Source organism: Lipotes vexillifer, unplaced genomic scaffold (assembly GCF_000442215.2).
Source record: "Lipotes vexillifer unplaced genomic scaffold, Lipotes_vexillifer_v1.1 scaffold417, whole genome shotgun sequence".
NCBI lineage: Eukaryota > Metazoa > Chordata > Mammalia > Artiodactyla > Lipotidae > Lipotes > Lipotes vexillifer.
The window spans coordinates 1230744-1250474 of record NW_006791294.1 but is presented as its reverse complement, the minus strand read 5'-3'; positions in this window follow the sequence as shown (position 1 = coordinate 1250474).

Sequence of the window (19731 nt, the reverse complement as noted above, 5' to 3'; positions counted from 1 at the left end):
GCAGATCCACTTCCCCAGCTCCTCACAGGGGCTCCTGGTAATCTTTGCTCTCTTGTAAAGAACAAGCTTTGATGTCGGCTTTCGGGTCAGGCATTAACCCCGCCTCGCCCCTGTTCATAAACGTCCCCCACCTCCGTGTGACACCCTCCTGGGTTATCAGCTGAAAGGCCAGAGATGCAGCCACCTCTGACTTGTTTGGGGTTTAAGTCTCAAAGATCACAAGTATCTCTTGCCTCAATTCTTATTAAATTTACATCATTTTTTTTCTTCTTCACTCCATTGTTCTTCAAAACCAGGACCAAGCTGTTGGCATCAAAAATTAAACACTGGGGGGCTTCCCTGGTGGCGCAGTGGTTGAGGGTCCGCCTGCCGATGCGGGGGACACGGGTTCGTGCCCCGGTCCGGGAAGATCCCACATGCCGCGGAGCGGCTGGGCCCGTGAGCCGTGGCCGCTGGGCCTGCGCGTCCGGAGCCTGTGCTCTGTAACGGGAGAGGCCAAGACGGTGAGAGGCCCGCGTACCAAAAAAAAAAAAAAAAAAAATTAAACACTGGGAAGATCCCCCCAAGAAATGTAGTCCCACACGGCCCCCTCACCCTCACCCCAGCTCTCCCTCTCAACCGGTCTTGTAAAATATCACTGTGGCTTTTAGCAAGGAATTCTACAGGTCTGATTTCTTCTAAATGATACCCCTTACCCAGCTGATCCAGGACACGCTGCAGAGTGTTCCCCTAAAGATATACCGCTTTCCCAAGGGACAGGGTGGACCCAAGTTTCTCTGTGCGTCATTTTTTCAGGGCAATTGTTGGTTCCAAGAGCATGGTTTGTGCAAAGCCCACCTGACTGGCAGCGGTAAACAGCCGCCGCCCAGGGAGTTTTAGGAACAATAAAAGGAGGGAAGACAGGATGAGACTGGAGTGTCTCTGGGCTCAATGTGGAAATAATCATTTCTAAGAAAAACAACAAATTAAACATTTAAAGGAGCTTCCTGCTGCATGTTTTAAGATCTGGTTTGACTGGAATTACTTCAAAAGGCACACAATATAAACATTTCACAGAGTGTCTTTCCTGGCCTCTGTCCCACCCACCCATACTCCCCAGAAACACACACAAACACACACACACACACACACACACACACACACACACACACACAGAGCCACCGACAATCCAATGTCAAGACTGAAAGAGAACTTTAAAGTCACATGGGCCAGCCCCCTCCCTGGAGTGACAGGGAAAAAGGCCAGGGTGGGATGATCGATCACAGGTGGGCAAGGGACTTGCCCCCCGCCAAAAGAACACCTAGTTATGGGCAGGGATGAGGACAGATGCAGGCTGGCCGGACAGCAAACGTTTCCTCAGTGCCAGGCATGTGGCCGGCACTTTGCAATGATCAACTCCTTTACTCTGATCTGCCCCACGAGACAGATATCATTCTCACCCCTATTATACCAATGAGGAAACTGAGGCACAGAGAGGCCCAATAACCAAGCTAAGATGCACTCTGGGACCGGGAACCATACTCTTTCTTGCTATACACACTGTGGGAGGTGGAATCATGGCTCCCCAGGCTGTCCATGTCCCAAAGCCTGAAATCGGTGAATAAGTCACCTGACATGGCAAGAGGGACTTTGCAGGTGTGATTATGTTAAAGATCTTGGGGTGGGAGATGATCCTGGATTACCCCAGTGGACCCAAGGTGATCACAGGGGTCCTTATAACAGGGAGGCAGGAAGGTCAGAGCCAGGAGAGATTAGAAGATGCTACACTGCTGGCTTTGAAAGTGGAACAACAGCCCACGAGGAAAGGAATGCAGAAAAAAGCTGGAAAAGGCAAGAAACAAGATTCTCCCCTATAACTACCAGAGGAACACACCTGCCGACACCTTGATTTTAGCCTAGTGAGACCTTTTTCAGTCTTCTGACCTCCAGAACTGTAAGATACTAAATGTGTGTTGTTTTAAGCCACTGAGTTTGGGTAATTTGTTACAGCAGCACGGAGAAACTAATACGCACACCTCGGGGCTCAGGCTCTGAAGGACACAGGGTTTCTATCTTGCTTCTGGTACTTTCTAGCTGCGGGACCTTGGACGAATTACCAGTTTCCTTGTCCATAAAATGAGTATAGGGAAAGGAGTTTGTCACTGGGTCGTGACAAACGTGTCACTGGGTCTTATTCACGGTTGTCTCCCCAGTACTGAGAGTGGTGTCTGCACACAGTCGGTTCCCAATTAATCGATCTGAATAGAAAATCAAGAATCCAAGAATCGTGATGCTGAGGGAAACCAATACGAATCTGTAGGTACCTGAAATGTACCGTAGCCGTTGAGTTGATCTCCACCGTAACTCTAAGTCAAGTGGGATGTCCTTTTCAAGGACAGGACAAGCAAGGAGGCATTTCCGATCACATCCTCCTGAGGAACAAGCATTGGATGGGAAGCACACGCCTTTGCCGCTCCAGCGTTCTCTGCTCTCTTGCCTTTGCCCCTCTGTGCTTGTCACTTTTTCCGCCTGGGGTGCCTCTCCCCACTCCCAGCCTCTTCACCTGCAGCACACGCCTGCTTCCTGGGGGGGGACTGAAAGTTTTCCCACAGGTGAGGACACCTCTGCAAAGTTCCTGATCAGCTCCTCCATGCCTCCATTCTGCTCCCTCCCTGGGGAACTGTCTTACAGGGATCTAGAAAATGCAAGTATTCGTGGGTCCCCTGAGATCCAGGTGTGAGCCTCCAGGAACAAAGGTAGGAGAGGGAGGGGGAGAGGGTGGCTTGCTTACTGAGCATCGCTCTGTCCTTGGGCACTGGGCCAAACAACTTGCACATGGGGTTGCATTTCATCCTCCCAACCCACTGTGCACGTCAATCTGATTACGATGGTTGACCAATGAGAAAACAGGGTCAACAGGTCATGTTCACTCAGCTAGTAAGTGGTGGCCTGCCCTTGAACCCAGCCACCAATCCCAGGCATGGGCTCTGTTCCTCAAGGCCACACTGCAGGGTGGCTTTAGTCTGTCCCTCATTCAGCATGAGTGATGAGGGCAGGGGGTGGAGGAGACCTGAGAGGAAGGACTGTCCTGGTGGGTGAGTGTGTGCACATCACTGACCCTACTCGGCACCATTACATACCACGGAAACAATATAAAATACACACAGTTCTGAGGTCGACTTCACTCATTCATCCATCCGTCTAATGGGAGCACATAGCTCCCATTACCTCATCGTACCCTCACATGCTATGACGTTTGGGACTTTGGGATCCTCATTTTACCACTAAAGAAACTGAGGCTCAGAGTGACTGAAGACTCCCCCAAGGGCATACAGCTAGGAAGTGCCCAAACCACATATTGAAGTCACCAGGCCCTGCAGCCTTCCACGCGGGCTTACATCATCCCAGAGCCTGTGCTTGGAGCTGGGATCCAGGGGCTGCCCCCAGGGACTTACAGCTTAGGGGGACAACAGTCAAGGAGGGGCCAGGGATGCTGTTGGTGACATGATTACCCAGAACGGTGAACAGTTCTTGATAAAGTTCCAAACAGAACAAAATATATTTCCCTTCATTTTACACAGTAGATATATTCCTGGAAAAGCCAGTGGATATTAACACTACGCAAAAAATACCTTGTGTTTCAGTGACTTATGGAACGGGGTTCTAGACCGGGGTAATGATAAATGGTTCTTTACCTACAGGAGTGGCTGGGGGGTTGAGGTTCAAAAGCACGTGGGCAGCAGGACAGGTCTCCTTGGAGAGCTGCTCTGTGTCTTACAGGACATTTGGCATCCCTGGCCCCGGCCCCCAAATGTCAGGTGCCCTTCAGCCATCGTGACAAGCAAAGATTTGTGCCCCCCAAAGTTGCCAATGTTCCCTGAGGGGAGGTATCACGGCTTTAGAACACAGTTGTCAAGAGTCTCTGTGGAGCTAAGAAAAGAAAGAAAATCAGGCCATATGGAAGTAGACCACGCCATATAGATGCCAAAGGGTCAGGCCAATACGGATGCCGACGCCTTCTAGCTGTCCTTCCATGAGAATGAGCCTTCTAAATTCTGAGGTCAGTTTTGTTCCTGCTCTGACATGTACGCTTAACAATCCCATCCTGGATGAAATGCCAGTGAGCTCAGGTGGTAACTGAAGAGCTGGCAACCCACTCCCACCTCCAAATTTTTACTGTTTAAACAAATTATTCTGGTCCACAAAATCCCAAAGCAGGGACTCCTGGGGTATAATGGCAAGCACAGAGAATTTGTCGTCAGAAGAACTTTTTCAGCCCCATTCTCCCATTAGCAAAGTAAGCAGCCCTGAACAGGCTTCTGAGCTTCTTGCTGCCTGTGTTTCTTCACTAACAAAACAACAGCAGCTGCATTACTAAAGCTCATCGAGGGTGTTAGGTGCTGTGCGACTTGAGTTTCGGGTCTTAACTCCTTACCATCCTCACAGCAATCTAAGGTATGTTTGATTATCCCCATTACACAGGTGAGAAAATCGAGGCACAAAGAAGTTAAAACGAGGGAGTCGGGGAGCCCAGCACAGGCACGTGTCCCCTGAGCCTGGGCTCTAACCTCCGGAGAACACTTGGCCTTTGGAGAGAGCACAGTATCTGAGAATTAGCCACAATAACAGATATTAAGATGTTTTTGCAAAGGCAGGAGGCTTATTGTTCCATTTAAGAGTTTTATGCAGAGCTTACTTACAGAATAAAGAGACGAACTAAACCTTTTTCCAACCCAACTGGGAGGCTCACACATGCAGATGAGGGATGGAGCCGAAAGGACAATAGACTCCTGGGGGGGAGCGGGGGCGGGGCCCGGTGTGACGGTGGCCCTGTGATGTCAAGTCATTCCTCAGTCAGCTAAGGTTTTGGGGCACCCGTTTGGTGCCAGGCTAAGTAGTCAGGAGTCTAAGGACCCCGGAGGCCATGGCAAGCACTATACCAGCTTTCGAAAGCTCACCCAAACGTGGGGACAGTAGAAGGGGGGGAGGGGGTAGAGGTACAGCGTGAAGATCAATAACGTGGCAGAGAAGTGATGGCAGCGGGGTGTGTGTGTGTGTGTGTGAGCGGTGGAGGGGGCAGTGCAAACCCTAGTGCTCAACGTCAGGCCCCGAATGAAAGGGCAGACCCAGAGGTCCCCAAACGAGTACACCACTCATCCTGCTTCCTGCCAGGGTCTGTGCCGACCACACCCTCGCCACGCCCACTCTCCCACGCCCCACCATGTAGGTTTTGTACCACAGAGAACACTCGTGCACCTTGCTTCTCAAAGCGTGGTCCACCTCCCCGCATCACTGCAACCTGGGAGAGGATCCTGGGCATCGCCCCATAGGTACTGAACCGAACCCTCGATTTTAACAAGGTTCCCCGCTCGGCGCGTATTCTCTTCAAGCCGCGTTGCACCGCTGGAGGGCATGTCAGCCACTGCTGAGCGCCAACTAGCTGCAAAGCACTGGGTGAAGAAGGAAGGACAGATCTAGGAGCAGAGAGTGAACAGATTTCAGGGAGCGGTAGGTGTCGGGAAGAAAAAATAAACTAGGTAGTCGGAGAGTGAGGGAGGCTTTTCTGAGATATCTGACCTTGGAATTGGACGTCAAGAGTCAACCAGTGTGGGGGCGAGCGGTTCCAAGCAGAGGGAACAGCACGACCAAGGCTCTGAAGCTGTGTGGGGCACGTGGCGTTGGCAGAACGGGGAGAGGGCCGGCGCTTCTGGTACTGAGGAGTGATGGGAAGATGCTGTGTGCGGGGCTGGCTGCCTCGCAGGGAAGCCTTGGCCGAAGCCCCCAGCACCCCCAAATCTAAGCGAGAGCCTTGTTTTAAAATCACTCATGCAAGGATTTGAGCATGACGCCTTTTACTGGCCTCATTTTATTTAATCTTGCAGGAGCCCCTGAGGTAAGTCCCCATTTTGCATGACAAAGCTGAGGACACGGAGAAGCCCTAGATGGCTCAGCCCCACACGCCTACATCTCGTTCGCTTTCTACCTGTTTCACCCTCCAATCTCCAAATTCAGGCCCAGGGTCCCAGCCCTAGCATGGCGCAGACGCTCAAACCAGGTTAAGGAAGAGCCCGGTTTCGCAAAGCTGAGCTTCTGTTTCCAAACACGTGAAAAATCCACGATTTGTATTTCATTTCCCTGAGAAAAAAACTTAAAATCCAGACTTTCTGGAGGGCTGGAAATGTTCAAGAAAGGAAGATGAGAGAGAAAGATATGGGCTGCTGGTTCTCTGGCTCTTTGTAGCCTTCATAAAGTGTCAGATGATGGGTGGGTCAGGACATATTAAAATCACAAAAGAAGGGCATATTTAAAACTCTCAGCAAGGAGGGTTTTGTAAACTGCAGGTTATCTGAGCTTCCATCAGCATGCATAAGCAGCCTTTTTATCTGGTTTTACAGCTATACCTGGGCGAGCAGAATCCCCGCCCCACCTACACACCCCAGAGTTCCCAGCCAAAGCCTTCTTTTGTCGACTTGAAACAGTTCCTTTCCCAGAGTGAAGGGAGGGACACGGCAGGGTTGGGGCCAGAAGAAAATGCTGCCTTGGCCAGGGATTTACCCCCCAAAACAGTCAAGGGTGTGCACAATGCTAAAACTATAAAGATATGAAAGATTCAAACAACCAAAACGGCCATCAACAGGGGTTCAGTTTAAAAACTGTTAAAAATCCGCACGCTGAGGCCTGATGCAGCCGTTGCACTGTGACACTGAGCATTATATATTAACGTCCCCACGTGCTGTGCGGTTAACGAGCCGCAGGGCAGTATGGCTTCATCTTTGTAAAACAAGCGGATAAATATAAACAGAATTCAGAATGTTGGACTAATTATAGCTCAACTTTGATTACACCCTTATTCAAATAAGTAATTCACTTAAATATATTTTTAAATCTCACTACATTACTGCGAAGTTGGGGCCATCATTATCTCTACAGATGAGAAATCAGGCTTTGCCATCACGAATATTCCGCCCAAGATCACCAAAAAGGATTAGAGCTTCTATTTATGTGTGTTATCTAAAAGTAAAAAGGTACATTTGCACTTCTTAATACTTTAATTTTTTAAATTGCCGGGGGCTTAAACCACGGAACTGTAGATATTTGGCTGTTATGACCTACAGAAATGGCAATTTCATATGTTTCAACCTAATACATGTATATAATTTATGAATGATTTATAACTTGTAGTAAATAATACAATTATAAATGAAAATAGTATGTGTTGTTAAATTGTGTACATATATTGGGGTAAATGGTCAAAAATAATGTCCCGAAAGAGTGAACAGTATAGCAACTTTAGACACACTGCCTGGCTCTCTGGAAGGTGGGATCTAGAGCGTGTCCACTGATGGGGTGGGGCAGAAGTTGTCTCACCGATTCTATTTCTGAGCCTTCACCAGAACGTTGGGTAGAGAGTTGGAAGGACTTGAGGGGTTAACAGTGGTATTTGGGAAGCTTGAGCTTTGTAAACCCCGTCTTCTGGGGGTGTCCTGAAGTGAAGATGATGACGATGATCAGTATCACAGGGATATTACTTGCCGTCTTTTGAGGGCCAACCAGCAACCAGGAACAGTCCTGAATACGTGTATTCTTTGAATCTTCCCAATAACCCTAAGGGTAGGGTACTCTCATTACACCCGCATTCTATGAATGAGGAACACAGGGCCAAGGTCACCAGGTGGGGAATGGTGGAACCAAGACTGAAACCAACTTTGAGCTTGACCACTGCACATATCTCCTGCCTACTGTCTCCCCTTGGACTCGCCCCTCCTTCCAGAATCAGCATTACCAAGGAGACTGGATTATAGGAAACAGCGTCATCAATTCCGAGCTTTGCACACACTTCAGCCCTCGACCCTCTGAGGCCAGTGCCATGCAGTGTGCATTCTGCTCAGGTACCCGCCGTTTTGAGGCAGCTAAGAAGCAATTTTGGCCCAGCCTAAAATGAACTACAATGTAGACAATAAATCCCCTACTCCATCAATGCGCTATGGCCCAAATAAAATCCACATCAAGCTTAGATGAAGCCAAGTTCCCAAAAGTCATGTAAGAAAGCCTTGTTTTATTATACAGGTGGGAAATGATCCTACTGACAGACATGGGAAGATCTCTCTGCAGGAAGCAGTACCAAACAGATGAAAACAACCAGAACATTGTTGAATAAACTGTGAATCATCTGTGCAACTTTTTTAAAGAACAAGGTAGAACTTTCTGTTCTCATTTGGCCCCTTCAGCAAGATATGCTATAGAGTGTGGGGAGGAGGGCCTGAGACGGGAGGTACAGAACTGCATAGTCTAGGATTGAGGACTGGGAGCCAGAATGCCTGACTCTGAATTCTAGCCTGGCTGCTTACTGTGTGACCTTGCGCAAGTTATTTAACCTCTCTGTGCCTCACTTTCCTTACCTGTAAAATGTTGTGAGGATTATATGAGTTATTATATGCAAAGGGCTTAGAAGAGTGTCTAAGTAGGGCATTTCATAAGGGCTATAGAGGTATTAGATGGTATTATTATAAGGCAAGGGCACTCTGTGCTTGTACACTTTACCGTCCCATGAACTGCTTTCCCAATCATTTTTTAGGAATTTAATAGCAGCTTCAAGAGGAAAGCTACCATGTACATTTGCTGGTGTTTTATCCACAGGCACAGGATGGGTGTGCGCATGGCAAGGCCCTGGAACACAAGGTAGCTCAGATCTGGTCCCTATATTCCCTGGCTATGGGCCCTCATGCAGGTCGCTTGTGATCTTTGGAACCCTTGCTCTGCCACTTAAAAGCTGTGTGACCTTGGACAGGTTACTGAAATCCTCTGAGCATCAGTTTGTTTACCTTTTAAACTGGAGATAATGAGGGTACCTATCCTTGAAATGGCTGGAAGGATTAAGTGATATAATGGATGTAAACGTTGAGCACCGTACCTGGAATACAACACAATGGTGGGCATTATCACTACTTCTAATCTTCATGAGCTGGGCCCACCACATAGGGGACTCATTATAATGGGCCCCGTTATTCAAGCCGAGGAAGCTAAGATCAGAGAGGTTAAGTACATGCTTAGATCACACAGGTAACAAGCAGGAAATGTCTTGTTAACCTCTCACTGGTTCTTGTGTTTTTGCCATGTTTTCCCACCTACTATGTGGTTCCAAGATACCTTATAAACTTTGCTGCTGGCACCTGGTGGGTACGAATTAGCTCTGTTCATCGGATGGAGGGAGGGATGAAATGCCTTTAGAGCCTGGCAAGCCCAAGTTTGAATCCTGACTGTGCCAAACTGAAAACTCCCACTAGCATGTAAGTCCCACGTAGGACTTGACCTTGGCCGTCTTCTTGCTGGTTCTCTCCCCAGGAATCACCTTGTCTCCCCAAGAATCACCCAGTCTGGGTTCTAAATCAATGCATAAAAAAAGAACTAGGTATGGTCAGAATTACTCTGGGAAATCCCATCAATCATGTGCACAATCCTGTAAACAGGGTTTGTGTACACAAGCCCTTCCGGGATAGGGTAGGGATAATGGGTGGGAATGAAATGGATCCCTCTCCATGTGAATGCAGGGTGGATAAGGCATTGGAATGGTGAGAGCAGACACTGAAGAGTACACATACGTATGCAAAACATGCAGCCAAGGATTTCTTTCTTCTTCAGTGCATATGTAGTTAAATTGGCTGAAGTTAAATGCACATTTGATGGGATTCTGCTATAGTGTTAAAACGTTGGTGCAAATAGGAAGATAAGGGGGCAGAGGCAGTGACACAAACGCTAAGACAGAGATCATTTCATATGTGCATATTTCTCAAATTACCTGAGGAGGATAATATGCCCTATGAAAGTCTGCACCCAGTATTTCCCTCCTGAGAATCTCACAAACATTTCCTCCAACCATCAAGTTCTACAAGGTTCAGCCCTGAGCCTGGGCTTCAGGCCCAGCTCTGGCAGGAAGCCCTACGGGGCCCTGCACTGGATGGAGCAGAACAGTTCTGAGTCTAAGCAAGCCAAGGCCCAGCAGCCTCCTATATGACTCAAGTGGATGACAACGGGGTTTGGGGCTCTGTGGTGACGAGCACACCCCACTGTCCACAACAGGCCAGCAGGAAGGCTGGCCAGCTACTGCCCCATCTCCCAATATCTGGAGAGAAGTTGGAAATCCTGATAAAGCTCTTTACTTCAAATGTTGGTAACTAATTCGGACTTTATTTTTTTTAAGTTGTATGAGCCAAACAGAACACTTTTGGTCCAAATCTGACGTGCAGTCCTCCGGCCTGCAATGCCTAGGTTAAAATTTGGAAAGTGATTTGTCCTACCAACTACTTAGGGCTCTCTGTTTCATGGGACCAAGCGGTCAAGTTTCCTGGTCACTTTCAATGGTTTCTTTCGAGAGCCTTAATTACCATTCAAGATTCACTAAAATTGGGAACCAAAGGGGGAGAAATGTTTTAAGAACTTTTCACAGAGTTCCATGTCAATATAGCTGGTAATCAAGAAGATTCCAAGTCCATCACCAAGGGGGGAAAGTGGAGGGGGAGGGTGGTGGTGTTGGGATGAATTGGGAGATTGGGATTGACATATATACACTAATATGTATAACAATAAGAGTCTGCTGCATAAAAAATAAAACTCAAAAATTCAAAAAAAAAAAGAATATTCCAAGCCCATTTGAAAGAAATCCACAGATATGGAGATTAGCTAAGAACCCAAAGGTCAGTCCAGTCTCCTGCAAAGAAAAACAAAGAAGCCAGGGGGATGGGGAAAGGAAATACCAGGAGGAAAAATACACACGTTAACAATATGTGAGGAGGTGAAGTTATGGGAAGGGCTGCCTGGTAACCTGTTATGAACAGGATAAGATATCTGACTTTTCTTCCCAAGAAATAAACTGAGAAAATGCGAGACATAGAAACAACTGGAATTTTCTAATTACATGCTCATTATTACATTAATGTTAACCGCTTTGTCTACTCCACTACACCCCTTCCGGAATCTGAGCCCCACTTCTCTGTTTTTGTTTTTCGCCACGCTGCACGCCTGTGCGACCTTAGTTCCCCAACCAGGGATCAAACCCACACCCACTGCACTGGAAGCATGGAGTCTTAACCCCTGGACCACCAGGGAAGTCCCCGAACCCCACTTCTTCTTGTCAATGCTCCTCCCTGCTGGACCACATGGTTTCCATGAGGGTTTCCAGGTGAGTCAATCCCTTAGTCTAGGGGTGGTCACCTGACCAGAGCTGAGCCAATGGGAGCCTTCCCTGGGCTTCAGGCCCCACAGAGTCACTGACCGACGAGGCAGAGCTTCAAGGTCATCCTTTCTCCAGATGAGAAAGGTCCACTGTGCGCGAGCTGCCCATTTTTCCCGACTGGAGAACATCACTGACCCATGCTGGATCGCAGGCCACCTGAGAGGCCCAGCAGCACTGCAGTTCTTGGTTATTTGGCCCCTCCATGGATCTGGGCAGCCAATGAATGATCACTTTGCTTAAGTTATTTTGATCTGGGTTGCAGTCACTTGTCATCACTGTCTTTCACCAGAAGAGTGCTGACGTGCAGACACTGTGTAGACTACTGTCACGTAAAGCTATGACGTGGGCACTTGCATTGTGTGCTAAGCTACACAGGAACTACCAAATTACCCAGGGAAACAGTCTCCTCATCAGGGTACCAAATTCCTACCAGCAAAATCCACCTTTCCAGGCTTAACCCAGCTACCCAGCAATGCACAATATTCTCCTTTCATAAACACACCCTTCAAAACAGTGCTACCCTTCATCTTATTCTCCCCTTCCTTATACATCAGAGTGCCTTTTTAAAGCAAGCAATATTTGGCTTTAGCAAAGAAAAAAGGTTGGCTGCCATAAGTGAAGAATGTAAATTTTTATTTAGCCCCAAAATTCCTTGAGGAAAAAAAAAAAAAAAGAGAGAGAGAAACAATTGGCAGGTTGTTAGGGGGACAAAAGCGGGGTGTGGTGAGGAATGGGGATATTCATTTGTTTTTAAGTGAAACTTCCAGTTATATTGTAGGAAGGCTCAAGGACTTGTCTGTTTAGGCAATCATTTATTACTAAAGCACACTTCATGTGTCCACAGAGAACTCAGGAGTCCCCAACCATCTGGGTCACTTTTTTTCCCCCATAAATTCGCAGTACTTAGAAAACTGGAAACTTGAGAGAAATCAACTTCTTTTGATAAGCCATTGCAATATGAATATTGTCACCATGGAAAAGAAACTAAACCTCATTCTAGATTTTATTTTTGCGGTAACAGTGCTTTGGACAGAATGCTTTTTTCCCTTAAGCAAACCACATATTTTGAAAAGAGGTGTGTTTTTTTGTTTATTTATTTTCTAAACCAAAAAACTCTGCTCCAAAGGTATTTAAATTGATATGACGCTCTATTTTGCCTTCTTGCATCAAATGCAAGATTATATCATAGGTCCTCTACAGACCCATGACAATGACAGGTTAAGAAAAGGGTTGTCAAGAAGGAAGAAAGGTAACTTCACAGTGAAGAGACCTGGCAAACATGACCTGGGTCAGGTGATCGAGTTTACCATCAGCAGTAAGTCATATTGATAGTATGTACCCTTGATGTGATGTGATGAGAAGGGCACTTTACCACAGGGGTCTTCCTCCCTAAAACCTATCCCCACAGTCTATAACATAGATAAATCCCAAGTGAGGGGCATTCTACAAAATCCATGGCCAGCACTCTTCAAAACCATCAGGGTCATCAAAACCAAAGAAAGTCTGAGAACCTGAACCAGGCAAGAGGAGCCTAAGGAGACACGAGGACTGAATGTCATGTAGTGTCCTGGGTGGGATCCTGGACCAGAAGAAAGACACTAAGGAAAAACTAAACAAATCTGTAGAAAGTATGGACTTTACTTAATAATAATGTATCAATAGTAGCTCATTAATTACAACAAATATACAATGTATATACAATTAATATTCAAAATGTTAACTAACATGTTAACCAAAGGGGAAACTGGGTGTGGGATATATGGAAATTCTCTGTACCATCTTTGCAATTTTTCCGTAAATCTAAAACTACTCTAAAATAAATTTTTTTAAAAAAATAAGTAAATATTGTAATCTTGTCTGATATGCTTTTCATTTATTAGAAAAAAGAATATTTTAAAAATTGATTTAAAATGCCAAGTATTCAATGTTGAACTTAAGACTTAATTTAGATCAATTTCTTTCTTTTCTTTTTTTTTAAATTTGGCCACACTGTGCAGCATGCAGGATCTTAGCTCCCCGACCAGGGATCAAACCTGTGCCCCCCTGCAGTGGAAGCACAGAATCTTAACCACTGGATTGCCAGGGCAGTCCCTAGATTGTATTTCTAAATTTCGAGAGTCAACCATACTTTAGTTTTTCATTAATAATTCTTATCATTCATCCAGGTTTTAATTTAAACCATTGGTAAGGCTAAATCTATGATCTTCAATTTTTCCTATTTAAAAAGTTATACCTGACATGGCAACTATTAAAACATGTGTTCTCTACATGCGCCACCCATTCAGACACACTGCCTCTTGAGTGGTTATTATGCAATATCAAAATCATACAAAGCCAAATGACTTTTCACTCAGTTAAAGATTTCTGGGAACTTTATCTTCCCCTAATCTCCCTCCTCCTTCCCACCATTTACCAATATATTCAAAACCTTCTTCCGAAATTTAAAAAACCTTTAGCTATTCTTTTTAACTGAAGTTGGAAATAATTATTATTATCATCGAAGTCTATATACTAATTCATGCTTTAGAAAGAGGTCAACTCTAAAAAATTTAGTTTGGATTTTCATTGCTATACCGAGGAAATTCTAATGATCTACTGATAATCTGATGGAAGTCCAATAAAATGTTTGTTAAACATGTAAGATAATAAATAAATACTGACCTGTTTAAAAACAAAAAAAGGTATACCTGGGCTTCCCTGGTGGCACAGTGGTTAAGAATCCGCCTGCCAATGCAGGGGACACAGGTTCGAGCCCTGGTCAGGGAAGATCCCACATGCCACGGAGCAGCTAAGCCCGTGCTCTACAACTACTGAGCCTGTGCTCTAGAGCCCACGAGCCACAGCTACTGAGCCCACATGCCACAACTACCGAAGCCCGTGTGCCTAGAGCCCATGCTCTGCAACAAGAGAAGCCACCGCAATGAGAAGTCCGCTCAACGCCACGAAGAGTAGCCCCCGCCTGCCGCAACTAGAGAAAGCCCACGCGCACCAACAAAGACCCAAGGCAGCCAAAAATAAATAAATAAAAAGATAAAACTAAAAAGTTATACCTGCTGTTTTGGTTACTAATCCATCGTCTTCTTAATCCAAGGACAGAAGTGAAGGAAAAGAGTGGATTCAGTGAGGATCAGCCCCTCATTAGAGACGCTTTGCCATGAAGGGAGCAGAAAATGCCCCAGTGACAGAGGCAAACCTGTGGTGAAGGGGGGTGGCTCCTTTAAAGAGGGTGAGACCAAGGCATGTGTGAAGGTCTATGCAGAGGTTCTCAACCTGGGTGCTTCTGCCCTCCGCACCCAGAGAACACATGGCACTGTCTGGAGAGGTTTGTTTTTTTGTTTTTTTGGTTTTTTTTGCAGTACGCAGGCCGCTCACTGTTGTGGCCTCTCCCGTTGCGGAGCACAGGCTCCGGATGCTCAGGCTCAGCGGCCATGGCTCACGGGCCCAGCCGCTCCGCGGCATGTGGGATCTTCCCGGACCGGGGCACGAACCCATGTCCCCTGCATCGGCAGGCGGACTCTCAACCACTGCGCCACCAGGGAAGCCCATGGAGAGGTTTTTGTCTGTCACACTTGAGTGGGGAGCAGTACTGGTTTCTAGTGCGTAGAGGTCAGATCCCATCCACACCCTACTATTCATAGGTCAGTCCCCCCAAGAGAGAATTAATCCACGTGTCACTAGTACAGAGGCTGAGCAACCACGGTCTACAGGAGCGACACAGGATGGGTGTGGAGGTGCAGGGGAGCAAACATGACACCAGAGTCGAAGGCAGAGGCCACAGGAGTGAAGTCCTCCAAAAAGGCGATGCACACGAGGACACCAACATGGGAGTCTGCCTGAGACAGGAACAGGATACCGCTTCCATTGTGGCAGGAAGGAAGGTGACCGTGACCTTCTCAGAGAATCAGCTTCCACGCCTATCGGGTGGACACAGGTCAGGTGTCCTGTCTCCTGGCCACAGCTGATTGGATTTAGGGTGGACCCTCGCCCAAGCCAGCCCAGTCGGATGCTCTCTCCCAGGAATCGGAGGGGAGCATGGGCTTCCAGTGACCTCTGAGCGGCTGCGAGAGCTGCCTGCAGTGGCCATGTCCTGCAGTGAGCATAGAAGAGTAAAGCATCAGATGCAGAGCAGGAGGAGACTGAAGTCAACGCCCAAGGAGAAACAGAGATCACGGAGAGAGAGGGATGCCACGCTGATTCTTAGCAGATTTCTGATTTCTTCTTCCCATTCTCACAAAGTCAGGCCTCACTGTGATCCTTAAATTCCTTAAAACGACAATTTTTTGCTTAAGCTACTTTGACTGGATGTCTGTTGTTTACAACCAAATTATCCGTATCTAGACCCATGTTCATTGTTTAAAGTTTGGGAAAGGGAATTCCCTGGTGTTCCAGTGGTTAGGACAGTGCACTTTCACTGCTGAGGGCACAGGTTCCATCCCTGGTCAGGGAACCAAGATCCCGCAAGCCACGCAGTGTGGCCAAATTAAAAACAAAATTTTAAAAAAGTTTGGGGAAGACTGGAAAACATAAAGAGATTTTTTTTTATTTTAAAGTACAAGCAGTTGCATGGACAGCTATCAGGTAGGTAGCGACCAATAGCAGTGCCATCTTTGCCTGCCCAATATCCATTTTGCTTGAAGCATCTACAGTAATAGGATGTAAATGTGAAGCTGATGGTGGGTGTTTTATCGCCTGGAAGGGCTAATCTGCCTTAGAATCAAGTCAAGAGAGGAAAGCCAAATTGAGAGATAGAGAATGACTGCTTTTAGATCCTGGATCCAGCTGTACCTGAAGCCACTGGCCTTTTCAATGATATGAGCCAACAAATTCCCTCTTTTATCTGAGCCAGTTTGCGTAGGGTTTCCATTCATCTGCAATTAAATAAGCTTCAAGAAGCTTCTTGGGTCAGGAACCTGTGCCGAAGGATCATAAAACAACCCTAAGCCAGGAAGAAAGACTGGAGTGCTGGCTGGAAACCTCTGGCACCTGCCTCCTTTCTTCAATTTATCTGAGGAAAAAACACATTCAGAGTTTTGCACTCCAAGGATTAAGGAGGGGGCCAAGAGGAGAGATGAGGGGGAAGACAGAACCTTCTCTCTGAATAAGAACAGGGACATTGTTGACACCAGAAAGGCCAGGCCAAAAAGGAGGGCCATGTTGACAGGGGCTTAACCACCCGCCGGTGTCAAGAGCTGGAGAGAGCGCCAGGCAGGTAGACATGGAGCCCGCAGGTGGGCTTGGGGGTGGAGTCTGGACTTGAACCCAGCCAGCTTGGAACTCATTTTCTTTTGGCCCGCTGTAACTTCCTGTTTCCCTAGGGAAGGAGGCACTTTGTTAAAGACAAGCCTCTCCCGGCTTAGGAGACAGCAAGAATTTCTCACAAAACACTATTTTGCCGCATTCAGTGTAGATGAATCAGACGCCAACGGATCCAATTTATTTTATACAAAACAGAGTCTGTAATGATGGGAAGGTCCTCACAAGGCTGGTGGGTTTTATTAAGAGCAGAAGACTAAATTAATCATTCCAAGATGTTAGACAAAACCCAAACACACCCAGTTTCCCTTGTCGAGACTGGGCTGATGCTGGGTTGGCTGTGGGCCTCTCATCCAGGAACGCTTCCTTGCAACGAGGTCCTGGAAACGTTTTATCTCTTTATCCTCAAGGCCCACTTGGGTGCTGGAAATGTCAGTCCGCCATAAGCTCGGCTTCCTGTCTTTACGACCTAACTCATCTCAAATCCAGGGCTCTTACAAGGAAACATATTCTTATTTCTAAAAATTCCAACCTGCTCTCTATACCAATTTTGGGCCAGGTCTGTGGATATCACCCAACTTTCAAGTTATGGCCCCATTTCAGTCTAAGTATGAGAACAACCAGGGAAAAAACAACCTGAATGCTTTCACAAGGTTCCATCTAGGTCCAGGGGGATTCAGAATTCCCCCATGTGTTTCTGGGGAACTAGTGAGGCCCTGTAACGAGGGTGCTCGTTTGGCCAGAGAGTGTTTCCTGCTGTGAATGGGAATTTACGCATGACCATCCTGACATACGTAAAGAAACAACTGTGAAAGGAGAGAGATACTTGGAACTTTTGTGGGCAGCATTCAAATCTGTCTCCAGATTATCCCTCTTAACTCTGTGGTTCTCAACAGGGGATACTTCTGTTCGCACCTACACCCCCTAAGATGTCTTTTGGTTGTCATAAACTGGAGAGAGGCATCTAGTGTGTAGAGGCCAGGGATGCTGCCAACCACCCTACAATGCACAGGACGGCCCCACCACAAGGAATTATCTTGCCCCAAATGTCAATATGGCCATGACTGAGAAACCTGCTCTAGCCACATGCCTGGATCTTAGAGAGAGGAAGGCTCTGGAATAAAACCCAAAAAGCTGTTTCTCTAAACCCTGCAGAATAACAAGCCCTGAGCAGCACCAAGAAAGCATAACACAGGGAAAGGAATTCTCACTGGCTGGCTCATGGCCTCGCATAACCAAAGACTTTGGTACGATTGTTCAGGGGACTCCGGTGTGTTAATTAGGAATGTTTCAGGATGCAATTAAGAGAATACATGCCATCATAGACCTAAATGATGAGGCTTCTTCATCCATTATGGGAACTCCAGAGACAGGTGGTAGTTTCACAGATCCACAATGTCAGGCTTTTTCCGTGATTCTCTGGGCTTTCCACTACTGAACACAGACAGCTGCCTCACCTCTCTGAGCCTCTCTCAACAACTTGTGCCAGAAGTAACGGTGTGCCAGTTCCAAGCTTAATCTCAAGAGACTTTGTGCTCTTCTACTCCATTTCTTGGACCACTGTGTCTTCCCTGAGGGCACGCCCAGGCTAGCCTGCTGGAGGATGGGAGCCCATAACGAGCAGGGCAGGACCTCTCAGCCTAGAGCCAGCCAACCCTGCGACCTGCAGGCAACCCTGGAATACATGAGGGAGCCCACATGAGACCAGAAGAATTACCCAGATGAGTCCAGCTTAAATTGCCAACTCACAGAATCATGAACTAAATACATGGTTATTGTCTTAAGCCATTAAGTTCTGGGTGGCTTGTGATGAGGCAAAAATTACCTGATACATAGAATGACTCCTCCCATCTCTCAGCCCTTGTGGCACAGGTGGGGCTGACCCTCAGGCCCCAGCACAGAGTCACATTGGCCAAATGGAGTGAAAGACAGGACTTTGACTGCAACTATCACAAAAGAGGTGCTGGAGTGTAAAATGGTAGACCATGAGCCCAAGTTGCCTAGGACTATATGGTACCATACAGAAGAGACTATATGAAATGAAGCCATCACAGAGGAAAGCGGAACTAAGAGACAAAGAGAGATTCCTGGCTTTATCCAAGTTCTTTAATCCAGCAGTGCCTAAAGCCAGAGGACCCTGGTCTTGTCAGTTACTGCCACTTGCAACCAAACAATTCCTGACTCACACACGTGGGCAAGTGATTTCTACCACCTGAGTCTCAGTAAATTAGGAATAAGAATAGAACCTATACCTCATAGGGTTGCCATGAGAGTTTCATGAGACGCAACATGGGAAATTCCTAGTGGATAGGAAGTACTCAAAAGACAGTCACTATCTTTAAACACTGTCATTCCCATCGATTATAATCTGAAATTGAAACAGTGAAATCAGAATTGAAACGCATTACCCAGATTTCAATGGAAAGACTTCCCTCTGGGCTGCCGCCTGGATCAGTCCTTGACAAAACCAGCCCTATCCTCAGAGAGGAGGTGGGACAGGTAGACTGGAGCCTGTTAACATTGCTCTTGACTCTCTGATATCTTAACATTGTAAGTTGAAACGACTGGTGTAGATAAGGTACAAGACCCACGAGTGGTAAAGTGTATTTTCTCCAGGTGCACGATCTTCCAACAACACTGATTCAGTGGCTCTCAAATGTTTAAGTCCTCCACAAAATTGTGACCTAGTGCACATAAACTAAAAGAAAAGTTTAACAAACAGTATTTCCCTTACTGTGAGAGAGGTACCCCGATACTGATATTTTCTATTCTATTCCTTTTTTAAATTTAATTTTTTTAAACATGGAATGCTTTACAAATTTGCATGTCCTCCTTACACAGGGGCCACGCTAACGTTCTCTGTGTCGTGCCAATTTTATTTTATTTTATTTTTATATTTTTCTGTTTTTTGGCCACGCTGCACAGCATGCGGGATCTTAGTTCCCCGAGCAAGGATCAAACCCACGCGCCCTGCAGTGGAAGCACAGTGTCTTAACCGCTGGACCGCCTGGGAAGTTCCGTGCCAATTTTAGTATGTGTGCTGCCAAAGCGAGCTCTCTATTCCTGTTTTTAAAATTGCTTGTCACAAACGACTAAATAGATTCCATGAGCCATGATGAGTATGACTCATTTGAAAACACTGCTCTCATCTGCAGAGATTTCATCCGCAACAATGAGCTGGGTTCAGAAACCACAGAAAGGACTGTCTTGAACTCTGTATGGGGAAGTGGCATCCTCTGATCTGGCGGCAAGGGATTCAACGTATTGGG